Below are 6,000 nucleotides of genomic sequence, written 5' to 3'. Positions count from 1 at the left end.
TTGTTGTCTGAATTCTGGTGATATAATGCTGAACAATGAATAATGTGCAGGCAATGGCTAGAAGAATGTAGGGTAAGGTGGAACACTGACAGTTTCCAAAACCCTATCATTTGTAGTTCATCTTCACAATTTTTGTCATATATACGTACTATCTGTTCTGTCACTTACTTAATATTTTTGTTTAAATCAACTATAAATTATTCCTTTTTAAAAATTTAGCCTTGTCCTGAGCAACAATACACATGAAGTTATGGATGGGCAGCACTACCTGTATTATTTTTCAACACACATTAAAATAAACACATAGTTGCAAAACGTTTTTAAAATGTTCATCTTCCATGTAAAATGCTATTCTTAACCTGGAGTAAACAAATCACTAAGGGGTCTGAGGATAGAATCCATAGGGTTCATGAACATGGAAGGAAAAAGTTTACAGCTTTATTTTCAGAAAACCATAATAGAAATCTAACACTTTCTTCAATTATGAACGTAGATCATAAACCACAGTACCTCCGACTGTCACCAACAGAAATCGTAGATATTCCCATTTTATTATAAAGATACGTGCACGTGTATGTTCACTGCAGCCCTGTTCACAATAGCAAAAACATGTAATCAACCCAAATGACCATCAATGATAGACTTGATAAAGAAAATGTGGTACATATACACCATGGAATACTATGCAGCCATAAAAAGGAATGAGATCATGTCCTTTGCAGGGGCATGGATGGAGCTGGAAGCCATTATCCTTAGCAAACTAATGCAGGAACAGAAAACCAAATACCATAGGTTCTCACTTATAAGTGGGAGCTAAATAATGAGAACACATGGATACACGAGAGGAACCACACACACTGGGGCCTGTCGGAGGGTGGAGTGTGGGAAGAGGAAGAGGATCAGGAAAAACAACCAATGGGTACTAGGCTTAATACCCAGGTGATAAAATAATTTGCACAACAAACCCCCATGATGCACGTTTATCTAGTAACAAACCTACACATGTATCCCTGAATTTAAAATAAGTTAAAAAAATAAGAAATAATAGATATTTCTTATTTTTTAGGATGGTAATTCCTAAAAACCAGAAGAAAAGTGAGGTAAGCTCTATGATTTCCCAGCTTACTACTTTGAGAGAAGTTCCAGGCTTTGGTATAGGAAAAGGCAATTGAAGTCGAGGCTGGCAGACTCTCAGATGAAAAGATAGAGCTGCAAGTTTTGAGGACAGCAAAGAAGCTTAATTTTGTGGGACAGCCTGAAGAAATTCCCACCCAAAAGGAGTAGAGGAAACAGTATCTAGTACTCACACAAAGGCTGGGAACAGGGCCTCTTCCAACCAGTCAGACTGAAAAAAAAAAAAAAAAAAAAACTCATAATTCACCAGACTAAGATGCGCCTGGCCTCAATCGTGGGAAATAATTAGCCCTAGACTAAATTCTGCTCTGGTGTTGCTTAACAAACCTTAAAAGCAAGAGTTAGAAGAATCAAGTAGTTTTCATGTAAATAAACTGAGTCCCAGAATAAAGCTCAAAAATGTTTTGTAGAAATACAAAAACATTCAGGCCACAAAAAGGTAAAATTCATAACGTCTGGCATCCAAGCAAAAATTGCCAGGTGTATAAAGAAGCAAGAATGGGCTGGGCACAGTGGCTCATGCCTGTAATCGCAACACTTTGGGAGGCTGAGGTGGGTGGATCACCTGAGGTCAGGAGTTCAAGACCAGCCTGGCCAACATGGCAAAACTCCATCTCTACCAAAAATACAAAAATTACCCAGGCATGGTGGTGCATGCCTGTAGTCCCAGCTATTCAGGAGGCTGAGGCAGAAGAATTGCTTAAGCCCAGGAGGCAGAGGTTATAGTGAGCTGAGACTGTGCCACTGCACTCCAGCCTGGGTGACATGAGACTCTGTCTCAAAACAATAAAATAAAATAAAATAAAATAAAATAGAATAGCAAGAATGTAAGATTCAAAATTAGAAGGAAAGTCAATCAATTGAAATGACCCAGAACTGACATATATGTTGGAATTTGCTGACAAAAGCATTGAAACACAGATTTCATAACTGTATTCTATATATCCAAAAAGTTTAATAGAAATATGAAAGATTTTTTTAAAAGCAGAGAAAATTTAATATAAAAGATAAAAAATACAGTAACTCACATGAAAAATACACTGAATAGGATTATTGGCAGATTAGACATTGCATAAGAAAACATTAGTGAATATAAAGTAACAGGAATATTAACTATGCTAAATATTTCTTTAAAAATAAACAGAATATCAGTAAGCTGTGGGAAACTTCAAGAGTCCTAAATAGATATGCAATTGGAGTTCCTAAAAGCAAAGGCAGTAAAGGTAAAAAAAAAATAATAATATTTAAAAAAAGAATGGCAGATAATTTTCCAAATTTTATGAAAATTATAAACACACATATCCAAGAAGCTCAATGAACCCCAAGCATCAGAAACACGAGAAAATGAGACCAAAGCGTATCATAATCAAATTACTTAAAACCAATGTAAAGATAATATCTTAAATGTAAAATAGAAAAAAGGTATGTTTACACAATGTATATACACACAATGTGTATAAAACAAAAATAAGAATAGTCGTAATTTCTTATCAAAAACAGTGCAAGTAAGAAGACAGTAAAACAGCATCTTTAAAGAAATGAGAAAAAAAAAGTTTGTCAACCTAGAATGTTATACCCAGTGAAAATACATTTCAAAAATGAAGGCAAAATTAACACTTAGGATTTTATAATCAACAGAACCACACTAAGAAAAATGTTAAAGGTTTTTTTCAGGCCAGGGAAAATGATACCAGATGAAAACTGGAATCTATACAGAAGAATGCAAAGTGCTAGAAATGGTAACTATTGGAAAACATATAATAAATTTTTCTTATTATTTAATTTCTTCAAAAGATAAATTACTGAATGACAAAAACAGTAACAATGTAGTGTGCGGTTTATAATATGTGTAAAAGTCAAATATATGACAACAATTATTTCTCTCAAAAGGGGAGAAATGGAAGTTTACAATTGTCAGGTTCTTATACTGTATATGAAGTAGTGTAATATAACTTGAAGGAAGACTGTGATAAGTTAAAGATCTATACTATGTACCCAAAGTAATCAGTAAAATAGCAAAAGAGTTATAGCTAATAAGCTAATGAAGGAGATAAAATAGAACCATAAAAAATTTTAACTAATCTAAAAAAGACAATAAATGCAACAAAGAATAAATGGAGCAAATAGAAATCAAGCCACAAAATAATACATTTAAACATGATCATGTCAATATTCACATTAAATGTAAATGGTTTAAGACAAAGATTGAGAGATTTCATTTAAAAAAGACCATCTTAATTCTGTCTACAAGACACCCACTGTAAATACAAAGACACAAATAGGTTAAAAAAAAAAGATAAGTAAACATACACAGTGCTAATGCTAATCAAAAGAAACCTGGAGTGACTATATTCATCAAAATGTAGAATGTCTGCTCTTAGAAAGATGATGTTAAAAGAATGGAAAGATATGCCACAGAATGGGAGAAAATATTGGCAAATCATGGATCTGCTAAAGGTCTTGTATTCAGAACATGTAGAGAACTCTCAAAACTCAATAATAAAAAAGCAAATAAACCCAAAAAGATGTGAACAAACACTTCACAAAAAAAATATGGATAGCAAGTAAGCACATGAAAAGATGTCCAGTGTCATTAGTCATCAAGAAAATTCAAATGAAAATCACAGTGAGATACCAATACACACGTTCTGACAGAATCACTAAAAGTAAAAAGACTGACATAACAAGTGTTGGTGAGGATGTGGAGAAACTGGTAATCTCATACAATGCTGTTGAAAATGTAAACTTGCACAACCACTTTGGAAAATAGCAGTTTCTTTAAAAATTAGACATAAACCTACTATGTGATCCAGCCATTTTACTCCTCAGCATTCACCCAAAAGAAATGAAAGCACATGTTCATGCAACGACTTGTACATGAATGCTCATAATGGCTTCATTTATGATCGCCCAAAACTCGAAACAACTCACACGTCCATCAACAGGAGAATGGATGAACAAATTGTAATATATTCATACCATGGAGTGCCACTAAACAAGAAAAAGGAATGAACTACTGAGATGTAACATGGATAAACCTCAAAATAATTATGCCTAGAGAAAAAAGTCAGAGCAAAAAAAACCAGTACATAGTACATACTACATGAATTCATTTGTTAAAACTACTACACTAGGAGGCTGAGACAGGCAGATTACTTGAGGTCAGAAGTTCGAGACCAGCCTGGCCAACATGGTGAAAACCCATCTCTACTAAAAATACAGATATTAGCCAGTTGTGGGGGTGCATGCCTGTAATCCCAGCTACTTGGGAGGCTGAGGAAGGAGAATTGCTTGAACTCGGGAGGCAGAGCTTGCAGTGAGCCGAGATTGCCACTGCACTCCAGCCTGGGTGGCAGAGTGAGACCCTGTCTCAAAAAAAAAAAAAAAAAAAAAAAAAAAAACTTCTGGAAAAAAATAAATGAATATATCCTAACATCAAGCAGATCAGTATTTGCCTGGCCTTGGGAAGGGCAGGGAGAGAAAGAAGGAGTGGGTTACAAAGGGGCAGAGAGGAAACTTCTGGGGTTGATGGATTTGTTCATTACCTGAATGGTAAGGATTGTTTCCCAGGTGTATACATATGTCAAAATTTGTCAAATTGTACACCTTAAATATGTGTGGTTTATACTGTGTTAATTATACCTCAATAAAGCTGCATAAAAAGCAAGAGGAGGAGGAGAGAGCGAAGGGAAAGGGCCAAGGGAGGAGAAGCAGCAGCTAATGCAATAGCGGAAGCAACAGCAGCTGCCCCCAAACAAACGTCCCCTCAGGTTCCCTTAGCAGAAATAAGTCACATGGCTTTGCTCTATTTACAAGGGAGGCTATAAAGTAAACGTCCAGGGAGCTCACCCTTATTGTAGAAAGTGGGCTCTGGCATCAAGGGAGAAAGGAAGAAACCAGGAAGATGGAGTTTCAATCAGTAGCCAACAGTGTCTGCTACTTAAATGCTGGACGATAGATGATCCTTTAGCTCTGCTTTAACAAAAACTGTTTTACTAAAAGTAACTAATTTCCTCATAAGAGGCATTTCGGATTGTTATATTTGTTTGCCTCAGGAAAACTCATAAAAGCAAAAGTGGATATACATGGTCTAACGACAAGAGAAAAAGTCAAATCCTCAATTCTGGTCCTGTTAGAGACTCTCTCAGAAATAGGATCCAGACTGAGCTTCCCCTCTGTTCACTGCCAGCTTTGCAAGATGTCCACTATGTGGGTATGGCCAGCAGAGGCCTGGTGAAGTGAGGAATATCCTTGGACAGAAGTCAAGATCTTAAGGAGAAAAGCTTGCCATTCTAAGCATAGCTTGGTCAGTGAGGGCAGGGGAAATTCCAAATACATAATGACACTGACATTCCCAGTTTCTCCAAAGCCAAACCCCTACACACTCATGTCTGGAGTCAAGAGAAAGCTATAAGGAAAAAAAAAAAAAAAAAAAAAAAAAAAAAAAAGAGTTGTTTGGCTAAGAACTCAATTAGATTTGATCACAAGCAAAACAGACTGGTACCAACAGAGACATACAGGAAAGAGGGGTATGGAGTGGCTTATTCTCCCAATTTGTAGTTGAGTATTAACAAATCACCAGCATTTCAGGATGGAAGTGCATGTAAAACAGGGCCCAGTGAGAGGTGGTGGTCCCCAAGAAAAGCAGTGATGAAACCAGGGCAGGGGAAGGAGGACAAAATGGCCGAGAGACTGAAAAACAACCACATCTGTTCATGAGCAGATGAAAAACACCCACCCAGGGAACATGGAGGGCTATGCACCAGTGACTGTGGGAGAGAGCTGGGTTCTGCAATTACAGGGGATGGAGTCTATTAGCCAGGCTCTTCTGGTTGAATATAATAGAAACACAACTCAAAATGTCTT

Source organism: Pongo abelii, chromosome 21, assembly GCF_028885655.2.
Source record: "Pongo abelii isolate AG06213 chromosome 21, NHGRI_mPonAbe1-v2.0_pri, whole genome shotgun sequence".
Taxonomy (NCBI): Eukaryota; Metazoa; Chordata; class Mammalia; order Primates; family Hominidae; genus Pongo; species Pongo abelii.
This window is presented reverse-complemented; position numbering follows the sequence as displayed.